Here is a 24,464-nt window from a genome sequence, read left to right as displayed (position 1 = left end):
TCACAGAACCCCACCTTGATCAATAAAGCTTTCATCTTATATTCGCAATATCCAGATTGCAATCTTAGTTTCTTGCTTGTTCTTCGTTTGCTCGCAGGAAACAGACCCTCGTGGTCAGGTTGATCGTGCTCCGGCGTGGTCAATAACCTCTCGGAGTTGGTTTAGCGATTGCTAAGGCGCGACGTCCTCGCACGTTCGTAGTCGGATCGTCAAAGTCGACTTCCACCAAAGCGAAATCCACCATCTCATCGAAAGACGGGACACCTTTGCCTCTATCACAGGGGCTGTGGGTGTAACAATTGTATTGATGTCCTCATCATCCTCCCCTTCTCGAAATGAAGTCGTCCTCGACGGAAGTTCATCTTCCTCACCCAAATAAGGCTTCAAATCTGCAATGTTAAAAGTGGGACTAACCCCAAAATCTGCAGGCAGCTCAAGTTTATATGCATTATCATTTATTTTCTCTAACACCTTAAAGGGACCATCAGCACGTGGCATTAACTTTGATTTGCGCAAATCAGGAAATCTATCCTTACGCAAATGTAACCAAACAAGATCTCCAGGTGCAAACACAACATGTTTTCTACCCTTATCTCCAGCAAGTTTATATTTAGCATTCATGCGCTCAATGTTTTCCTTAGTTAACTCATGCATTTTTAAAATCAATTCAGCACGTTGTTTAGCATCAAAATTAACCTTCTCCGAAGATGGAAGAGGTAACAAATCAATAGGTGCACGAGGTAGGAAACCATACACAACTTCAAAAGGGCACATCTTAGTAGTAGAATGCAATGAACGATTATAAGCAAATTCAATATGAGGCAAGCATTCCTCCCACATTTTCTTATTATTCTTCAAAACAGCCCTAAGCATAGTAGACAACGTTCTATTGACTACTTCAGTTTGTCCATCAGTTTGGGGGTGACAAGTAGTACTAAAAAGCAGTTTAGTCCCCAACTTAGCCCATAAACATCTCCAAAAGTGGCTAAGAAATTTAGTATCACGATCTGAAACAATAGTATTTGGCACACCATGCAAACGAATAATTTCACAAAAGAACAAATCAGCAACATTAACAGCATCATCGCTTTTATGACATGGTATAAAGTGTGCCATTTTCGAGAATCTATCCACGACAACAAATATGCTATCCCTCCCCTTCTTTGTTCGAGGTAAACCTAAAACAAAGTCCATAGATATATCCTCCCAAGGAACACTAGGTACAGGCAAAGGCATATATAAACCATGAGGATTGAGTCGTGACTTAGCTTTTTGACATGTAGTGCAGCGAGCAATAAAACGCTCAACATCCCGTCTCATCTTTGGCCAAAAGAAATGTGTAGCAAGTACGTCCTCCGTCTTCTTCACGCCAAAGTGTCCCATTAATCCTCCTCCATGCGCCTCCTGCAACAACAAAAGACGAACGGAGCTAGCTGGAATGCATAGCTTGTTAGCACGAAACACAAATCCATCGTTAACAACAAACTTGTTCCACATTCTTCCTTCTTTACAATTATGCATTACATCTTTAAAATCAGCATCAAGCACATATTGATCTTTGATGGTCTCTAAACCAAATATTTTGAAGTCAAGTTGTGAAAGCATAGTATAGCGACGAGACAATGCATCAGCAATAACATTTTCTTTTCCCTTCTTGTGTTTAATGACATAAGGGAAAGTCTCAATGAATTCAACCCATTTAGCATGTCTACGATTCAGTTTAGCTTGACTTTTAATATGTTTCAAAGATTCATGATCAGAATGTATAACAAATTCTTTGGGCCATAAATAATGTTGCCATGTTTCTAAAGTCCGAACAAGAGCATATAATTCTTTATCATAAGTAGAATAATTCAGACTAGGCCCACTCAATTTTTCAGAAAAGTATGCAACAGGTTTGCCATCTTGTAATAACACACCTCCTAATCCAATTCCACTAGCATCACAATCAAGCTCAAAAGTCTTATTAAAATCAGGAAGTTGGAGTAAAGGAGCATGTGTCAACTTATCTTTCAATACCGTGAAGGCTTCTTCCTGTGCGGTACCCCAAAGAAAAGGCACATCTTTCTTTGTAAGCTCATTGAGAGGTGCAGCAATGGTGCTGAAATCTCTCACAAAACGCCTATAGAATCCAGCAAGGCCAAGAAAACTCCTCACTTGTGTGACCGTTTTGGGCTGCGGCCAACTCTCAATAGCTTCAATCTTGGCTTTATCAACTTCAATTCCCTGTGGAGTAACAACATAGCCAAGAAAAGATACTCGGTCGGTGCAAAAGGTGCACTTCCCAAGGTTACCAAACAAATGTGCATCACGTAGAGCAATAAAAACAGCACGTAAATGTTCCAAATGTTCTTCCAAAGATCTGCTATAAATCAATATGTCATCAAAGTAAACTACCACAAATCGTCCAATGAAAGCACGTAAAACTTCGTTCTTAATCTCATGAAAGTACTAGGTGCATTAGTTAACCCAAAAGGCATGACTAACCACTCATATAATCCAAACTTAGTTTTAAATGCTGTTTTCCATTCATCTCCCAATTTCATACGAATTTGATGGTAGCCACTACGCAAATCAACTTTGGAGAATATTGTAGAGCCACTCAATTCATCAAGCATATCATCTAGCCTAGGAATAGGATGACGATAACGAATAGTAATATTATTAATGCCTCTACAATCAACACACATACGTGATGTACCATCCTTTTTCGGCACTAGAATAATAGGAACAGCACAAGGACTAAGGGATTCGCGTATATAACCTTTGTCGAGAAGCTCTTGTACTTGACACATAATCTCTTTCGTCTCCTCTGGATTGGTACGGTATGGTGCACGGTTTGGCAGTGAAGCACCGGGAATTAAGTCAATCTGATGCTCAATCCCTCGAATAGGCGGTAATCCCGGTGGCACGTCTTGTGGAAAGACGTCAGCGAACTCCTGCAAAATGTTAGTGACAGCAGGAGGCAAAGAGGAAGGCACGTCCTCGAATGAAAATAATGCCTCTTTGCACACAAAAGCATAGCAAACAGATTTGCTGAAATCTAGCTCATCAATATCAGATTTGGTGGCAAATAAACATGCACTTTTCAATTTAATTTCAGAAGCAACACTAGATGGTTTATTATTAGGCTTCATTTGTTGCTCAAATTCTTTTGCCACAATCTGATTTTCACTCTTATTCGTCTCCTGTTTTGCTTTATTAGCTCTATTAATATCATCTTTCAAAATGGAATCAGGAGTCATAGGAAGCAAAGTAATATTTTTATCCTTATGAACAAGAGTATAGTGATTGTTTCTACCATGGTGTACAGAATTTTTATCAAATTGCCATGGTCTACCAAGTAATAAGGAACATGCTTGCATAGGTACCACATCACAATCAACATAATCAGCATATGTAGAGATACTAAAATGCACACAAATAGTACGTGTTACCTTAACCTTGCCGCTGTTGTTGAACCGTTGGATGTAGTAAGGATGTGGATGTGGTCTTGTGGTGAGAGAAAGCTTCTCCACCATCTCCATGCTAGCCAAGTTGTTGCAGCTCCCTCCGTCTATGATGACGCGCACAGAACGTTCCTTCACAACTCCCTTGGTATGGAACAAATTGTGCCTCTGATTTTGCTCAGCTTGTGTGACCTGCACACTCAAAACACGTTGAGCAACTAAACATTCATACCTGTCAGCGTCTTCAGGAGCCATGTATTGCGTCTCATGATCAGAATCATCTCCACCATGTTCTTCACGTGTAATAAGAGCCAAAGTCTCCTCATCATAGTCACTAGCGGACTCATATCCACCATCCGCGGTAGCAATCATCACACGCGGAGATTTGCATTCTCTCGCATAATGACCTCCTCCCTTACAACGACGACAAATAATATCACTTGTGTGCCCTGTTGATGCCATGGAAGAAGAAGAACGCTGTGCAGGCCCCGCAGGTGCGCTCTTGGCAGATAATGGTGGTTGTGCCTGTTTTCTTGTATCACGGCTGGAGGTGGCACCGGATGGAGGTGCTGGTGCAGTTGAAGTAGAAGATGCACGTGGTGTCCATGATGAAGGTCGGCCTACAGAAAAGTTAGTTCGCCCCAATGCTTGTCGGTCCTGCACTTCACGTTCAGCTTTACAAGCAAGATGGAATAAACGAGTGATATTAGTATACTCCTTATAGTCTAGAATGGTCTGAATCTCTCTATTTAATCCACCCAGAAAACGTGCAAGCATAGCTTCATTCTCCTCAACAATACCACATCTAATCATGCCAGTTTGTAATTCCTGATAATATTCTTCTACAGAATTTTTCCCTTGTCTTAAACGCTGCAATTTTTGAAGCAATTCACGTTGATAATATGGTGGAACCCGACGCGTACGCATAGCAGTTTTCAAAGCAGCCCAAGTAGTTGGAATAGGATATAATCTACAATGTTCAGACCACCATACACATGCAAAACTAGTGAAAGCACAAACAGCAGCAGCAACTCGTCTCTCCTCAGGATATTGTAAACATGTAAATCGTTGTTCAGTTTCTAACTCCCAAGTAAGATATATATCAGGAACATATCTACCCTCAAATGGTGGAATATTCAATTTCAGTTTAGGAATATGGACATCATCTCGTACCTGAGGTGGTGGTGCAGGCCTACCATTACGAATATATACCTGAGGTCGACCTGCTGGTGGTGGTACAGGTGGCTGCACGTAGTGTTGATTTTGATCAACCTCATCCTCATAATCTCCCACATAATCATCCTCCTCCACATCAGCAGCAGGAGCCACAGAAATATCAACAGCAGCACCAACAGTTTGGCCAAACGCAAGAGGAACACGGCTTGCTCGGCGGAGGTCTGCTTCGCGATGTGGAGGTAGTCGTTGTTGTTGTTGTTGGAGAGGTGCGTTAGGTGCAGCGGGTGATGGTGGTGGAAGACGCGCGAGCAATTCATTAAACTTGTTATCGAGCTTTGTTTCGAACGTCTTCTCAAGGCCAGTGATCTTCTCCATGGCCTCTTCAAAATTGTTCAGCACATCTTGCACCTGTTCAGTCATCATTTGCTGAAACTTATCATGAAGCTCCTTGTTCGATAAATTCTCCCAGTCAATCTCGTCGGCTTGTGATCCTGGCATGGTTAGCAGCAATAGAAACACACAAGAATATGATCCTACAGACTACGAACAAGTGGTGGTGGTGGGTGTCACAAATCCGTCAAGCAAATCTCAAATTCTTACCAGTTCTTACCCAGCAGCAGGCGGTGATCGGCAACCGTTGTAGTCAAAAACTCTCAAAGCTTGGATAGAGCGATTACCAGGGAGAGTCAAACGCACGACGTAGATGTATGTGGAGCTGGGAAGGCTTATAATATGGTAGCAAAAAGGGTCAGCAATAATGATAGAGGCAAAGGTGTCCCGTCTTTCGATGAGATGATGGATTTCGCTTTGGTGGAAGTCGACTTTGACGATCCGACTACGAACGTGCGAGGACGTCGCGCCTTAGCAATCGCTAAACCAACTCCGAGAGGTTATTGACCACGCCGGAGCACGATCAACCTGACCACGAGGGTCTGTTTCCTGCGAGCAAACGAAGAACAAGCAAGAAACTGAGATTGCAATCTGGATATTGCGAATATAAGATGAAAGCTTTATTGATCAAGGTGGGGTTCTGTGACGCCTTTGTCTGGTCGTTGAACACAAACGAAGTACGCGAAGTTGCAGCTATGGCGAACTTTTAATCTAAACAAAACCCAAAGTCTAAACGATGCCCTAAGGGCTGTATATATGGAGGAAGGGGGGGGGGGAATTTCGTGGCCCTTGGTGGAGGGGTCCGAAATCAACCCTATCTCTTGTTTCCCCACACATACGGACTCTAAAAATAGCCTATACTTATGTATTTCGAAATTACATGGGCCTGGCCCAATAATAAGGTGACGCAGCACCTAAAATAGCCTCGGGACGAAATTTATGAAGTGGCGTCTTGTATATTTCGTCCAAGGCTTCATGCACCCATTATGGTGGCTTCAAAGTCCTGAAATCATCACTTGTAACTCCGTTCTTGTTTCCCTTGCGCATGCCATCATCTCCATGCTTGTTCTTGCTCCAATGTTCATCCTTCTCCAAGCTAGGCCCTTCATTTGTAAGCAAAACAAATGTATCCAATTTAGGCAGCATCATATTCTCATGAACAATAGAATCATTACCAAGAAACGAAAGTACCTGGTAATTTAGTTGGCGTGCACGAGCTCTAGTAATTGGTCCAGTATGTATAGCAGCAGGGGCTGTGGGTGTAACAATTGTATTGATGTCCTCATCAGGTGCAGTTGAAGTAGAAGATGCACGTGGTGTCCATGATGAAGGTCGGCCTGCAGAAAAGTTAGTTCGCCCCAATGCTTGTCGATCCTGCACTTCACGTTCAGCTTTACAAGCAAGATGGAATAAACGAGTGATATTAGTATACTCCTTATAGTCTAAAATGGTCTGAATCTCTCTATTTAATCCACCCAGAAAACGTGCAAGCATAGCTTCATTCTCCTCAACAATACCACATCTAATCATGCCAGTTTGTAATTCCTGATAATATTCTTCTACAGAATTTTTCCCTTGTCTTAAACGCTGCAATTTTTGAAGCAATTCACGTTGATAATATGGTGGAACCCAACGCGTACGCATAGCAGTTTTCAAAGCAGCCCAAGTAGTTGGAATAGGATATAATCTACAATGTTTAGACCACCATACACATGCAAAACTAGTGAAAGCACAAACAGCAGCAGCAACTCGTCTCTCCTCAGGATATTGTAAACATGTAAATCGTTGTTCAGTTTCTAACTCCCAAGTAAGATATATATCAGGAACATATCTACCCTCAAATGGTGGAATATTCAATTTCAGTTTAGGAATATGGACATCATCTCGTACCTGAGGTGGTGGTGCAGGCCTACCATTACGAATATATACCTGAGGCCGACCTGCTGGTGGTGGTGCTGGTGGCTGCTCGTAGATCTGATTTTGATCAACCTCATCCTCATAATCGCCCGCATACTCATCATCCTCCTGGGTACCAGCAACAGCAGTAGCAGGAGCCACAGAAGTATCAACAGCAGCACCAACAGTTTGGCCAAATGCAAGAGGAACACGGCTCGCTCGGCGAAGGTCTATTTCGCGACGTGGAGGTAGTCGTTGTTGTTGTTGTTGGAGAGGTGCGTTAGGTGCAGCGGGTGGTGGTGGTGGAAGACGCGCGAGCAATTCATTAAATCTGTTATCGAGCTTTGTTTCGAACGTCTTCTCAAGGCCAGTGATCTTCTCCATGGCCTCTTCAAAATTGTTCAGCACATCTTGCACCTGTTCAGTCATCATTTGCTGAAACTTATCATGAAGCTCCTTGTTCGATAAATTCTCCCAGTCAATCTCGTCGGCTTGTGATCCTGGCATGGTTAGCAGTAATAGAAACACACAAGAATATGATCCTACAGACTACGAACAAGTGGTGGTGGTGGGTGTCACAAATCCGTCAAGCAAAACTCAAATTCTTACCAGTTCTTACCCAGCAGCAGGCGGTGATCGGCAACCGTTGTAGTCAAAAACTCTCAAAGCTTGGATAGAGTGATTACCAGGGAGAGTCAAACACACGACGTAGATGTATGTGGAGCTGGGAAGGCTTATAATATGGTAGCAAAAAGGGTCAGCAATAATCAATTCAGAGATGCAAAGTTGAATAAACGCTCAACGACGCTACTGTGCTGGTCCTAGGCTAGACTGTGCTAGAGACGCGAGCCTAGAACACCAACAAAATCACGGCGCGGCACGTAAACAAGGGAAAAGCACACTCTGAATTTTTTTTTCGCTCCTTTTTTTTGCGCTGCTTTTTTTTTTGCGAAAAATCACTATAATGGCGAGTGTCTCAAAACTCTTCCTAGCTCAAACGGAAAGGATGGGCACGAAATTTTTTTCGACCAATTTTTTTTTTCGACTGCCCGGACCCAAAAACTGGAAACAGGTCAAAAAAAAACTTCCTATAATGGCACCTGTCTCAAAACACTCAGAAACACCTAAAAATAGGATAGCCAGAAATTTTTTCGAAAAATGCGTTTTCGAAAAATTTTGGGCCTAAACGGAGCGTGGCTACCCGAAACCTACTCCGGCAAGGAAACACGAATCGGAATCTAGATGGATCTCGAAAACAAACCTAATATGCAAGGAACTCGGATTGGTGGTGGATATATGGTGGTGGTATATGGCAGCGGTGGTGGTAGCGGTGGTAGTATATGGATATGGATCGGTGGTGGTATATGGACACGGACTGGTGGTGGTATATGGATACGGATTCGGAGCGGTGGCGGATAAGCGGTGGTGGTAGATGGCAGGGGCGATGATGATGGTGCGGCGGCGGCGTGACAACTTATGACCAGAACTCGAAACTCTAAAAGACTAGACTCTAAGACCAGCAACTAGACACGACGATGCAACCGCAAATTCAACAAAGCAAAACCCTAAAAAGATTATGCAAAGGCTCAGATTGGTTCGGATATGATGAACTAACCCTAATTTTTTTTTGTGGCTTTTTCGTGGACTGTAGGTATGAAGAACAGACTCGATCTAAACTACGAAAAACTGTAAAATCTCACCGAGCAACCTGGAAATCTGATACCACTTGATAGAGGCGGAGGTGTCCCGTCTTTCGATGAGATGATGGATATCACTTTGGTGGAAGTCGACTTTGACGATCCGACTACGAACGTGCGAGGACGTCGCGCCTTAGCAATCGCTAAACCAACTCCGAGAGGTTATTGACCACGCCGGAGCACGATCAACCTGACCACGAGGGTCTGTTTCCTGCGAGCAAACGAAGAACAAGCAAGAAACTAAGATTGCAATCTGGATATTGCGAATATAAGATGAAAGCTTTATTGATCAAGGTGGGGTTCTGTGACGCCTTTGTCTGGTCGTTGAACACAAACGAAGTACGCGAAGTTGCAGCTATGGCGAACTTTTAATCTAAACAAAACCCAAAGTCTAAACGATGCCCTAAGGGCTGTATATATGGAGGAAGAGGGGGGAATTTCGTGGCCCCTGATGGAGGGGTCCGAAATCAACCCTATCTCTTGTTTCCCCACACATACGGACTCTAAAAATAGCCTATACTTATGTATTTCGAAATTACATGGGCCTGGCCCAATAATAAGGTGACGCAGCACCTAAAATAGCCTCGGGACGAAATTTATGAAGTGGCATCTTGTATATTTCGTCCAAGGCTTCATGCACCCATTATGGTGGCTTCAAAGTCCTGAAATCATCACTTGTAACTCCGTTCTTGTTCTTGCTCCAATGTTCATCCTTCTCCAAGCTAGGCCCTTCATTTGTAAGCAAAACAAATGTATCCAATTTAGGCAGCATCATATTCTCATGAACATTAGAATCATTACCAAGAAACGAAAGTACCTGGTAATTTAGTTGGCGTGCACGAGCTCTAGTAATTGGTCCAGTATGTATAGCAGCAGGGGCTGTGGGTGTAACAATTGTATTGATGTCGTCATCAGCTTTGGTGGCAGTCGACCTCGACGATCCGACTATGAACGTGCGAGGACGTCGCGCCTTAGCAATCGCTAAACCAACTCCGAGAGGTTATTGACCACGCCGGAGCACGATGAACCTGACCACGAGGGTCTGTTTCCTGCGAGCAAACGAAGAACAAGCAAGAAACTGAGATTGCAATCTGGATATTGCGAATATAAGATGAAAGCTTTATTGATCAAGGTGGGGTTCTGTGACGCCTTTGTCTGGTCGTTGAACACAAACGGAGTACGCGAAGTTGCAGCTATGGCGAACTTTTAATCTAAACAAAACCCAAAGTCTAAACGGTGCCCTAAGGGCTGTATATATGGAGGAAGAGGGGGGGGGGGGATTTCGTGGCCCTTGGTGGAGGGGTCCGAAATCAACCCTATCTCTTGTTTCCCCACACATACGGACTCTAAAAATAGCCTATACTTATGTATTTCAAAATTACAAGGGCCTGGCCCAATAATAAGGTGACGCATCACTTATAATAGCCTCGGGACGAAATTTATGAAGTGGCATCTTGTATATTTCGTCCAAGGCTTCATGCACCCATTATGGTGGCTTCAAAGTCCTGAAATCATCACTTGTAACTCCGTTCTTGTTCCCCTTGCGCATGCCATCATCTCCATGCTTGTTCTTGCTCCAATGTTCATCCTTCTCCAAGCTAGGCCCTTCATTTGTAAGCAAAACAAATGTATCCAATTTAGGCAGCATCATATTCTCATGAACATTAGAATCAATACCAAGAAACGAAAGTACCTGGTAATTTAGTTGGCGTGCGCGAGCTCTAGTAATTGGTCAAGTATGTATAGCAGCAGGGGCTGATAGAGGCGAGGGTGTCCCGATCTTTCAATGAGATGATAACTATCGATTTGGTGGAGACGGCTTTGACGATCCGACTACAAACGTGCACGACGTTGCGCCTTAGCAATCGCTAAACCAATCTCCTGAGGTTACTGACGATGCCGGAAGCACGGTCAGCCTGACCACGAAGGTCTATTCCTGCAAGCAATCGAAGAACGAGCAAGAATATGATAAAGCAATCTGAATATTGCAAATATATATGAGGTATTGATAATGGTGGGGATCCGTAAGCGGTCTTGGTCTGGTCGTTGGACACAAACGAAGTACACGAAGTTGCAATGGCTAACTTTTAACTAAACAAATCCCAAGGAAAAAGCCACTAGATGGATCTACTTATATAGGAGAAAGGGGTGGCGGCCAAGGAGGTGGGAGGACGTCCCAAGACAGCCTAAAACTAACCCTAGGTCGTACAAGGCTCATGGGCCCAAGTGGAGGTGATGCAACACCTTTGGGCTTCTAGTTTGACTCGGATTCTGCTGCAATGTTAGATTGTTTCGTCCGTAACTCAACGCTCCGGACGAATTTGAAGGTGAATCCAATTGGGATGGAAAGAGCACGAAATCTAGTTTCCAACAGAAAAAGAATCACCCAATTCGGTGTCCGTATGAAAAAGTTGTTGGCGTTTTGAGTCAGGTATGTCTGTGCAGTCCGAATCTGAATCCAGAACGTGAGAGACTTGGACTCTATCTTCTCTTGGCCCAAAAGTGACGTGAGAGGACTTTTTGAACACAACCTAAACATCTCCTTTTCCCTTATCTTCATATGTGGATTGTACAAATGTCCCATACACCTGCAATTAGACAAAACACAAAAGTGTGTGAAGTATTTTTGTTCTGGATAACATAAATAGACTATTGAATAGTTTGCATTAGAAATCACCTGACAAATATGCATGTATGCAATATTTTTGGTCGTATCCAAGGTAGTCATGTCCTCATCATCCTCCCCTTTTTGAAAACAAAGCCGTCCTCGGCATTGCTTAATCTGAAATGTGGCTAACAAAAGAGACAAGGTGTACATGTTGTATATGTATATGTCATCCATTTTTAACTTCCCTTGATTTTTGCACATATGTCACATGTACACATGAGTAACTTTCATTGTTCATAAAATCTAAAGCCAAAAAATTATCACAAGAAGTAGAAGGCATGAAAATATTGCAACTCAGTTTGCACATATAAGTGAAGCTCTTATTCACTTCAAAAGATTGGCAATGTTCATCATTAAACCATCCTAACTTCGATGAATAAACCTTACTTGCATCAAATTTACATGCTACAACATGCTTAAATAAGCAAACATGCAATAAGTCATTGGACATAGAATCATCATCAAGATTAGAGGTCATATCAAAATGATTAAACATTGGTTCTTTTGCATCAACAGTTAATTCAATGGGTGCACTCAAAATTGTTGATATTTCAGTTGTTTGATCACATGACGCATTCATGACAGTAAAAAGAGTCTCTAAAATAGGTGGTGTGCTCAAACCAACAGGTAACTCAACACATGATGCATTCAAGTTAACTAGGCATGCTTCATTCTCATGTGAAGTTATATCATCAAGACCTTTACTGTTACCTCGCAGAGATGTAGCTGATGTAGGTACGGACGTTGATGCAAAAGTGGAGTGACCAACCGGCAGTGGTGAGCATGAACTGGAATAGTAGTTGTTGTAGTCACCCAATGCATCCTCCTGTATTTGTCTCTCAAAGGTACAAGCACGGACATACATACCAGTAATGCAACGAGGAATATACTGAAATCTTGCCTGAATATCATGGTTCAAACCACAAAAAAATCTATTCATTGTATCATCCTCAGATTCTTCAATGTCACAATGATGCATATAAGATTTGAACTCTTGGTAGTAAGCATGAACAGTGTTACTGCCTTGTTTTAATTGCTCCAATTTGCGACGCAATTCACGACGATAGTAAGGAGGAAAAAATTGTTGTCTCATTACAGCTTTCAAAACTTTCCAAGTTGTGGGTTGGTTATCAATGTTTTTCTTACAATGTACACTCCACCAAACAGAAGAAAACCAGTAAATGCTCTAATAGTAGCTCGTACTCTCTCAAGTTCAGAAAAATCATGGTGACTAAAAACTTGTTCTACTTCAAGCTCCCAAGCTAGATAAATAGCAGGATTAAATCTACCCTCAAATGATGGTAAAGAGATAACCTGACCATATGCTTGTGTGTGTTGTCCCAACTCTCGTGATGGTGAAGATGTGTCCGTCATCCAAGAACTTCTATCTCTGGAACCTGTCATGATTAGTAGAAACAAGAACCAAAATTCGAGAACAATGTTCCTATGAACTACTAGGATGTGGTTGTAAAGTGCTCACAGTAAAGCAAATATCAATATCTTACAAGTTCTTACCATGCGGCAGGTGGTGACAGGCAACCAGCGGTGTCAAATAACTCCTAAGATTGTGTAAAACGATTGCCAGGGGAACTTACGTATACACGGTGTAGAAATATGTGGAGCTGGGTTGGCTATATATGGTAGCAAAAGATTAGCAATAATCAATTCAGAGATGCAATGTTGAATAAACGCTCAACGACGGTACTGTGCTGGTCCTAGGCTAGACCAAACTAGAGACGCGAGCCTAGAACACTAATGAGGTCACGTCGTAGCACAACTAGCATCAATAAAGGATATGAAGTATCTCTGGACAGCAAGATATAAGTGAAGATCACAATAGCAGTAGACCTATTTAGAAGCTGATGTTGAGGTGCCAAATACTGAACTAGCTTCTGCAACTATTTAGATGCGGCTCGTCGCTAGCTTTCATTTGAGTACTCGCGGAGCCAAAACAGACTTCATATGAAGAAGTTATGCCTGTTTTACTGAATAGTGCACAAAACAGATTCCAATCCGAATTCAACTACGAGATTAAGTCTAGATAGATCCGAATTTTGTTTTTTTTTTCTCCTCTCTTTTTTTTCTCACACTTTTTTTTTCTTTTCTTTTCTTTTTTTTCTCTGACTTTTTTTTACTTTTTTTTTTCTCTCTCCCTCTTTCCAAAACAAACTAGATAAGATGTAGATTGGATCAAGCGAAGATGGGAACGATCTCAACTATGATTATGACAATGAACGGTGGCTAGCACGTGGAGGAAATTGATGGATGGGTGGTGGACAGCGGAAGGGATAATGATGCAGCGGCGACGTGACTAATGTGAACAGAACTCGAAACTCTAAACGACCTAGACACTAAGACCAGCAACTCGACACGATGATGCAACCGATAATTCAACTATGCAAGCAATGAAAAGAAAATTGCAAAGGCTCAGACTGGCTTGGACAAAGGATGAATAGATCTAAATCTTTTTTGTGGATTTTTCTTGGACAATAGGTAAGAAAATAAATCTAATCTAGGAAAACTGGAAATTCTCACCGAGCAACCTGAAAACTGATACCACTTGATAGAGGCGAGGGTGTCCCGATCTTTCGATGAGATGATAACTATCGATTTGGTGGAGACGACTTTGACGATCCGACTACAAACGTGCACGACGTTGCGCCTTAGCAATCGCTAAACCAATCTCCTGAGGTTACTGACGATGCCGGAAGCACGGTCAGCCTGACCACGAAGGTCTATTCCTGCAAGCAATCGAAAAACGAGCAAGAATATGATAAAGCAATCTGAATATTGCAAATATATATGAGGTATTGATAATGGTGGGGATCCATAAGCGGTCTTGGTCTGGTCGTTGGACACAAACGAAGTATACGAAGTTGCAATGGCTAACTTTTAACTAAACAAATCCCAACGAAAAAGCTACTAGATGGATCTACTTATATAGGAGCAAGGGGTGGCGGCCAAGGAGGTGGGAGGACGTCCCAAGGCAGCCTAAAACTAACCCTAGGTCGTACAAGGCTCATGGGCCCAAGTGGAGGTGATGCAACACCTTTGGGCTTGTAGTTTGACTCGGATTCTGCTGCAACGTCAGATTGTTTCGTCCGTAACTCAACGCTCTGGACGAATTTGAAGGTGAATACAATTGGGATGGAAAGAGAACGAAATCTAGTTTCCAACAAAAAAAGAATCACCCAATTCGGAGTCCGTATGAAAAAGTTGTTGGCGTTTTGAGTCAGGTATGTCTGTGCAGTCCGAATCTGAATCCAGAACGTGAGAGACTTGGACTCTATCTTCTCTTGGCCCAAAAGTGACGTGAGAGGACTTTTTGAACACAACCTAAACATCTCTTTTTCCCTTATCTTCATATGTGGATTGTACAAATGTCCCATACACCTGCAATTAGACAAAATACAAAAGTGTGTGAAGTATTTTTGTTCTGGATAACATAAATAGACTATTGAATAGTTTGCATTAGAAATCACCTGACAAATATGCATGTATGCAATATTTTTGGTCGTATCCAAGGTAGTCATGTCCTCATCAAGGGCTGTGGCTGTAACAATTGTATTGATGTCCTCATCACTTCAAGGTGCTAGCACGCTACAACGACAACGCCTACAAGATTGAACTCCCACGAGACAAGTACACCGTGAGCGACATCTTCAACGTCAAAGACCTCTCGCCTTTCCATGGTGATGCAGATTTTGATCCGAGGCCGGATCTTTCCCAAGGGAGGGGAGATGATGCGGAGCATCCTTCCATCATCCCCATGGACTCTACTTCGACCACACTTGCTCCAAGAGGACCCATGACAAGAGCCCGAGCACGTGCCATCCAATTCGAGGTTAATTCTCTCCTTGTTGAATTTCCCTTTGACCCATTTGAGACATGGCTACTACCTCAAACGGAGACACTTTGTGTGCTCAGGTACCATGAAAGCAGCCAAGGAGAAGGAGTGGTGCAAGATGGACATCAAGATCAAGGAGGCATCTGATGCGGAGCATCCTTCCATCATCCCCATGGACTCTACTTCGACTACACTTGCTCCAAGAGGACCCATGACAAGAGCCCGAGCACGTGCCATCCAATCCGAGGTTAACTCTCTCCTTGTTGAATTTCCCTTTGACCCATTTGAGACATGGCTACTACCTCAAACGGAGACACTTTGTGTGCTCAGGTACCATGAAAGCAGCCAAGGAGAAGGAGTGGTGCAAGATGGACATCCAGATCAAGGAGGCATTCCACACAACCTGGGAGGACCGGTACAACCGCCCAACCACCGCCCGGGCGGAACAACCGGCCAGCCACCGCCCAACAACCGGCCGCTATTCTATGAGCAAGCGGTGCAAGGCCAGTACAGCACCGGTTCTACCGATTTCTGCCCAAAGACCGGAACAACCGCCCCAACCTCCGGTACAACCGCTGGCTCCTTCGACGCTCACCTCCAGAAGCTAGTGCCCGACCCCCAGCAGTAGTACCGCCTTCCTCGACCGGAACTACCGCCCCTCAGGAGCTCTCAGCGGTACTACCGGCCCTCTGACCGGTACTACCGGCCTGCCTGCGCGTAGTGCACTTACCCCTTGGTGACTTAGCACTATATATACTCGTCTCCTAGCTTCGTATTAGGGTAGCATTGGATTAGCTCATATTTGTGAGAGAGCCTTTGCTCATCCACTTGGATACTTCTCCTCGGAGTTCAGGACCTCTTCGGAGAAGATCCCCCAAGCGGATTCAAGACCCCTTTCTAGGGGAGACCATCAAGACCTCCGTTAGGAGATGAACTGTCCTTTGTATCCTTACCTTTGTTGATTGTGGATCATATGTATCTCTTTGTGTTCGGTGATCTAGCACTCGTGTGATCTATTCTTTGTCGGTTTCGTGATTCTCTCTCTCGTCCTCCCCGTGATTTCCCCTTTGTGCTTCCGCTTGTTTTTCGTGTTTCTCCCGTGGGATCCCTCCAAACGTGAAAGATCATCCACCTAGGGTTGTGCCCTACATCATCTTGGTATCATGAGCCACGTTGATCACGTTTTTGGAGCCCCTACCCCGTGTTTTCTAGCTTGATTTTGTTGTTTTCGTCCTAAATTCGAAAATCCCCACCAAAAATAGCCCCAAAATTTTTGTAATTTGTTGGTTTGATGATGTTTTGTTGATTTTGATCCGTGGATTTGCTTGGTTTCAAGTGGATCTAGCATTCCCCCAAGTTTCCCCTCTTCTAACCCACGAAATCCATCCAAATTTTGTCCTCGAAATCATCCATTTCCGTCCCAAACTCGCGCCCAGTTTCGTGCTGTGTCGAATCCCGACACGAGCGGTACAACCGCCACTCTGAGCGGTACCACCGCTGGGTACCACAAGCGGTACAACCGGCCATCCGAGCGGTACTACCGCCCAGGCCAATTTCAGCGCTATGAGTCTCACCATTTCCATCCACCTCGACCTTTCGCTCCCACCGTTGCTGTTTTGGTCTTTGAGAATTTGAGTTGTGGTTCCCGTGTCCTATTGTGTTTCGGCTATATAGGTACGGTTCGACGTCAACATCACCACCGCTCATCTTCGCCAAGGACTCATCATCGTCAAGGACGGTAACCTCGACGACATCTTTGTCATCTCTTACAATTGCATTGATAACCACATAGCCTTACTTTTGCGTTGCTTACCATCGAGACTGGCCATTGAGTATTGCTGGCAACGTGACTTTAGCATGGATTTTATACTTGGTTTGCCTAGAACTCAAAATGGCAAGGATTCCGTCTTTGTTGTCGTGGACAGATTTTCTAAGATGGCACATTTCATTCCTTGCAACAAGATAGACGATGCTTCACATATTGCTAATCTCTTTTGTAGGGAAATCTTGCGACTTCATGGATTGCCAAAGACGATCGTCTCCGACCGTGACGTCAAGTTCTTGAGTTACTTTTGGAAGACGCTATGCGCCAAGCTCGGAATCAAGCTCTTGTTCTCATCCGCATACCATCCTCAAACCGACGGCCAAACGGAGGTGACGAACCGGACACTATCCACTCTACTTCGCGTGTTGATCAAGAAGAACATCAAGGAGTGGGAGGCGTGTCTACCCATTGCCGAGTACGCCTACAACCGTGCAAGACATTCGACTACCGGCAAGTCCCCTTTCGAGGTCGTCTACGGCTTCAACCCGTTGTCACCATTGGACATTCTACCTCTTCCTCTACAAGAGCGCACCAACATGGATGCGAGTGCACGGGCAAGCTACATCAAGAAGATGCATGAGGACACAAGACACACCATAGAGCGCCAAGTACAGCGACTAGCGACCAAGCTCAACATCAACAAGCAACCCATGGTATTCAACGTTGGTGATCTCGTGCGGCTACACCTTCGCAAGGACCGCTTCCCCAACGAACGCAAGTCTAAGCTTCTCCCTCGAGCCGACGGACCCTTCAAGGTGCTAGCACGCTAAAATGACAACGCCTACAAGATTGAACTCCCACGAGGCAAGTACACAGTGAGCGACATCTTCAACGTCAAAGACCTCTCGTGATGCGGAGCATCCTTCCATCATCCCCATGGACTCTACAGCAACACATCTGATAGAGTCAGGGTGTCCCGATCTTTTGATGAGATGATAACTATCGATTTGGTGGAGACGACTTTGACGATCCGACTACAAACGTGCACGACGTTGCGCCTTAGCAATCGCTAAACCAACTCCGAGAGGTTATTGACCACGCCGGAGCACAATCAACCTGACCACGAAGGTCTATTCCTGCAAGCAATCGACGAACAAGCAAGAATATGATAAAAGCAATCTGAATATTGCAAGTATATATGAAGTATTGATAAAGGTGGGGATCCGTAAGCGGTCTTGGTCTGGTCGTTGGACACAAACGAAGTACACGAAGTTGCAATGGCTAACTTTTAACTAAACAAATCCCAAAGTCTAAACGATGCCCTAAGGACTGTATATATGGAGGAAGAGGGGGGAATTTCGTGGCCCTTGGTGGAGGGGTCCGAAATCAACCCTATCTCTTGTTTCGCCACACATACGGACTCTAAAAATAGCCTATACTTATGTATTTCGAAATTACATGGGCCTGGCCCAATAATAAGGTGACGCAGCACCTAAAATAGCCTCGGGACGAAATTTATGAAGTGGCATCTTGTATATTTCGTCCAAGGCTTCATGCACCCATTATGGTGGCTTCAAAGTCCTGAAATCATCACTTGTAACTCCGTTCTTGTTCCCCTTGCGCATGCCATCATCTCCATGCTTCTTCTTGCTCCAATGTTCATCCTTCTCCAAGCTAGGCCCTTCATTTGTAAGCAAAACAAATGTATCCAATTTAGGCAGCATCATATTCTCATGAACATTAGAATCATTACCAAGAAACGAAAGTACCTGGTAATTTAGTTGGCGTGCACGAGCTCTAGTAATTGGTCCAGTATGTATAGCAGCAGGGGCCGTGGGTGTAACAATTGTATTGATGTCCTCATCATCCTCCCCTTCTTGAAATGAAGTCGTCCTCGACGGAAGTTCATCTTCCTCACCCAAATAAGGCTTCAAATCTGCAATGTTAAAAGTGGGACTAACCCCAAAATCTGCAGGCAGCTCAAGTTTATATGCATTATCATTTATTTTCTCTAACACCTTAAAGGGACCATCAGCACGTGGCATTAACTTTGATTTGCGCAAATCAGGAAATCTATCCTTACGCAAATGTAACCAAACAAGATCTCCAGGTGCAAACACAACATGTTTTCTACCCTTATCTCCAGCAAGTTTATATTTAGCATTCATGCGCTCAATGTTTTCCTTAGTTAACTCATGCATTTTAAAATCAATTCAGCATGTTGTTTAGCATCAAAATTAACCTTCTCCGAAGATGGAAGAGGCAACAAATCAATAGGTGCACGAGGTAGGAAACCATACACAACTTCAGAAGGGCACATCTTAGTAGTAGAATGCAATGAATGATTATAAGCAAATTCAATATGAGGCAAGCATTCCTCCCACATTTTCTTATTATTCTTCAAAACAACCCTAAGCATAGTAGACAACGTTCTATTGACTACTTCAGTTTGTCCATCAGTTTGGGGGTGACAAGTAGTACTAAAAAGCAGTTTAGTCCCCAACTTAGCCCATAAACATCTCCAAAAGTGGCTAAGAAATTTAGTATCACGATCTGAAACAATAGTATTTGGCACACCATGCAAGCGAATAATTTCACGAAAGAACAAATCAGCAACATTAACAGCATCATCGCTTTTATGACATGGTATAAAGTGTGCCATTTTCGAGAATCTATCCACGACAACAAATATGCTATCCCTCCCCTTCTTTGTTCGAGGTAAACCTAAAACAAAGTCCATAGATATATCCTCCCCAGGAACACTAGGTACAGGCAAAGGCATATATAAACCATGAGGATTGAGTCGTGACTTAGCTTTTTGACATGTAGTGCATCGAGCAATAAAACGCTCAACATCCCGTCTCATCTTTGGCCAAAAGAAATGTGTAGCAAGTACGTCCTCCGTCTTCTTCACGCCAAAGTGTCCCATTAATCCTCCTCCATGCGCCTCCTGCAACAACAAAAGACGAACGGAGCTAGCTGGAATGCATAGCTTGTTAGCACGAAACACAAATCCATCGTTAACGACAAACTTGTTCCACATTCTTCCTTCTTAACAATTCTGCATTACATCTTTAAAATCAGCATCATGCACATATTGATCTTTGATGGTCTCCAAACCAAATATTTTGAAGTCAAGTTGTGAAAGCATAGTATAGCGACGAGACAATGCATCAGCAATAACATTTTCTTTTCCCTTCTTGTGTTTAATGACATAAGGGAAAGTCTCAATGAATTCAACCCATTTAGCATGTCTACGATTCAGTTTAGCTTGACTTTTAATATGTTTCAAAGATTCATGATCAGAATGTATAACAAATTCTTTGGGCCATAAATAATGTTGCCATGTTTCTAAAGTCCGAACAAGAGCATATAATTCTTTATCATAAGTAGAATAATTCAGACTAGGCCCACTCAATTTTTCAGAAAAGTATGCAACAGGTTTGCCATCTTGTAATAACACACCTCCTAATCCAATTCCACTAGCATCACATTCAAGCTCAAAAGTCTTGTTAAAATCAGGAAGTTGGAGTAAAGGTGATAGAGGCGGAGGTGTCCCGTCTTTCGATGAGATGATGGATATCGCTTTGGTGGAAGTCGACTTTGACGATCCGACTACGAACGTGCAAGGACGTCGCGCCTTAGCAATCGCTAAACCAACTCCGAGAGGTTATTGACCACGCCGGAGCACGATCAACCTGACCACGAGGGTCTGTTTCCTGCGAGCAAACGAAGAACAAGCAAGAAACTAAGATTGCAATCTGGATATTGCGAATATAAGATGAAAGCTTTATTGATCAAGGTGGGGTTCTGTGACGCCTTTGTCTGGTCGTTGAACACAAACGAAGTACGCGAAGTTGCAGCTATGGCGAACTTTTAATCTAAACAAAACCCAAAGTCTAAACGATGCCCTAAGGGCTGTATATATGGAGGAAGAGGGGGGGAATTTCGTGGCCCGTGGTGGAGGGGTCCGAAATCAACCCTATCTCTTGTTTCCCCACACATACGGACTCTAAAAATAGCCTATACTTATGTATTTCGAAATTACATGGGCCTGGCCCAATAATAAGGTGACGCAGCACCTAAAATAGCCTCGGGACGAAATTTATGAAGTGGCGTCTTGTATATTTCGTCCAAGGCTTCATGCACCCATTATGGTGGCTTCAAAGTCCTGAAATCATCACTTGTAACTCCGTTCTTGTTTCCCTTGCGCATGCCATCATCTCCATGCTTGTTCTTGCTCCAATGTTCATCCTTCTCCAAGCTAGGCCCTTCATTTGTAAGCAAAACAAATGTATCCAATTTAGGCAGCATCATATTCTCATGAACATTAGAATCATTACCAAGAAACGAAAGTACCTGGTAATTTAGTTGGCGTGCACGAGCTCTAGTAATTGGTCCAGTATGTATAGCAGCAGGGGCCGTGGGTGTAACAATTGTATTGATGTCCTCATCATCCTCCCCTTCTTGAAATGAAGTCGTCCTCGACGGAAGTTCATCTTCCTCACCCAAATAAGGCTTCAAATCTGCAATGTTAAAAGTGGGACTAACCCCAAAATCTGCAGGCAGCTCAAGTTTATATGCATTATCATTTATTTTCTCTAACACCTTAAAGGGACCATCAGCACGTGGCATTAACTTTCATTTGCGCAAATCAGGAAATCTATCCTTACGCAAATGTAACCAAACAAGATCTCCAGGTGTAAACACAACATGTTTTCTACCCTTATCTCCAGCAAGTTTATATTTAGCATTCATGCGCTCAATGTTTTCCTTAGTTAACTCATGCATTTTTAAAATCAATTCAGCACGTTATTTAGCATCAAAATTAACCTTCTCCGAAGATGGAAGAGGCAACAAATCAATAGGTGCACGAGGTAGGAAACCATACACAACTTCAAAAGGGCACATCTTAGTAGTAGAATGCAATGAACGATTATAAGCAAATTCAATATGAGGCAAGCATTCCTCCCACATTTTCTTATTATTCTTCAAAACAGCCCTAAGCATAGTAGACAACGTTCTATTGACTACTTCAGTTTGTCCATCAGTTTGGGGGTGACAAGTAGTACTAAAAAGCAGTTTAGTCCCCAACTTAGCCCATAAACATCTCCAAAAGTGGCTAAGAAATTTAGTATCACGATCTGAAACAATAGTATTTGGCACACCATGCAAGCGAATAATTTCACGAAAGAACAAATCAGCAACATTAACAGCATCATCGCTTTTATGACATGGTATAAAGTGTGCCATTTTCGAGAATCTATCCACGACAACAAATATGCTATCCCTCCCCTTCTTTGTTCGAGGTAAACCTAAAACAAAGTCCATAGATATATCCTCCCAAGGAACTGATAGAGGCAAAGGTGTCCCGTCTTTCGATGAGATGGTGGATTTCGCTTTGGTGGAAGTCGACTTTGACGATCCAACTACGAACGTGCGAGGACGTCGCGCCTTAGCAATCGCTAAACCAACTCCGAGAGGTTATTGACCACGCCGGAGCACGATCAACCTGACCACGAGGGTCTGTTTCCTGCGAGCAAACGAAGAACAAGCAAGAAACTGAGATTGCAATCTGGATATTGCGAATATAAGATGAAAGCTTTATTGATCAAGGTGGGGTTCTGTGACGCCTTTGTCTGGTCGTTGAACACAAACGAAGTACGCGAAGTTGCAGCTATGGCGAACTTTTAATCTAAACAAAACCCAAAGTCTAAACGATGCCCTAAGGGCTGTATATATGGAGGAAGAGGGGGGAATTTCGTGGCCCTTGGTGGAGGGGTCCGAAATCAACCCTATCTCTTGTTTCCCCACACATACGGACTCTAAAAATAGCCTATAATTATGTATTTCGAAATTACATGGGCCTGGCCCAATAATACGGTGACGCAGCACCTAAAATAGCCTCGGGACGAAATTTATGAAGTGGCATCTTGTATATTTCGTCCAAGGCTTCATGCACCCATTATGGTGGCTTCAAAGTCCTGAAATAATCACTTGTAACTCCGTTCTTGTTCTCCTTGCGCATGCCATCATCTCCATGCTTGTTCTTGCTCCAATGTTCATCCTTCTCCAAGCTAGGCCCTTCATTTGTAAGCAAAACAAATGTATCCAATTTAGGCAGCATCATATTCTCATGAACATTAAAATCATTACCAAGAAACGAAAGTACCTGGTAATTTAGTTGGCGTGCACGAGCTCTAGTAATTGGTCCAGTATGTATAGCAGCAGGGGCTGTGGGTGTAACAATTGTATTGATGTCCTCATCATCCTCCCCTTCTTGAAATGAAGTCGTCCTCGACGGAAGTTCATCTTCCTCACCCAAATAAGGCTTCAAATCTGCAATGTTAAAAGTGGGACTAACCCCAAAATCTGCAGGCAGCTCAAGTTTATATGCATTATCATTTATTTTCTCTAACACCTTAAAGGGACCATCAGCACGTGGCATTAACTTTGATTTGCGCAAATCAGAAAATCTATCCTAACGCAAATGTAACCAAACAAGATCTCCAGGTGCAAACACAACATGTTTTCTACCCTTATCTCCAGTAAGTTTATATTTAGCATTCATGCGCTCAATGTTTTCCTTAGTTAACTCATGCATTTTTAAAATCAAATCAGCACGTTGTTTAGCATCAAAATTAACCTTCTCCGAAGATGGAAGAGGCAACAAATCAATAGGTGCATGAGGTAGGAAACCATACACAACTTCAAAAGGGCACATCTTAGTAGTAGAATGCAATGAACGATTATAAGCAAATTCAATATGAGGCAAGCATTCCTCCCACATTTTCTTATTATTCTTCAAAACAGCCCTAAGCATAGTAGACAATGTTCTATTGACTACTTCAGTTTGTCCATCAGTTTGGGGGTGACAAGTAGTACTAAAAAGCAGTTTAGTCCCCAACTTAGCCCATAAACATCTCCAAAAGTGGCTAAGAAATTTAGTATCACGATCTGAAACAATAGTATTTGGCACACCATGCAAGCGAATAATTTCACGAAAGAACAAATCAGCAACATTAACAGCATCATCGCTTTTATGACATGGTATAAAGTGTGCCATTTTCGAGAATCTATCCACGACAACAAATATGCTATCCCTCCCCTTCTTTGTTCGAGGTAAACCTAAAACAAAGTCAATAGATATATCCTCCCAAGGAACACTAGGTACAGGCAAAGGCATATATAAACCATGAGGATTGAGTCGTGACTTAGCTTTTTCACATGTAGTGCAGCGAGCAATAAAACGCTCAACATCCCGTCTCATCTTTGGCCAAAAGAAATGTGTAGCAAGTACGTCCTCCGTCTTCTTCACGCCAAAGTGTCCCATTAATCCTCCTCCATGCGCCTCCTGCAACAACAAAAGACGAATGGAGCTAGCTGGAATGCATAGCTTGTTAGCACGAAACACAAATCCATCGTTAACAACAAACTTGTTCCACATTCTTCCTTCTTTACAATTCTGCATTACATCTTTAAAATCAGCATCATGCACATATTGATCTTTGATGGTCTCCAAACCAAATATTTTGAAGTCAAGTTGTGAAAGCATAGTATAGCGACGAGACAATGC

This window comes from Triticum aestivum, chromosome 1B, assembly GCF_018294505.1.
Source record: "Triticum aestivum cultivar Chinese Spring chromosome 1B, IWGSC CS RefSeq v2.1, whole genome shotgun sequence".
NCBI lineage: Eukaryota > Viridiplantae > Streptophyta > Magnoliopsida > Poales > Poaceae > Triticum > Triticum aestivum.
The sequence above is the reverse complement of the archived record's forward strand: the minus strand, read 5'-3'. Positions refer to the sequence as shown.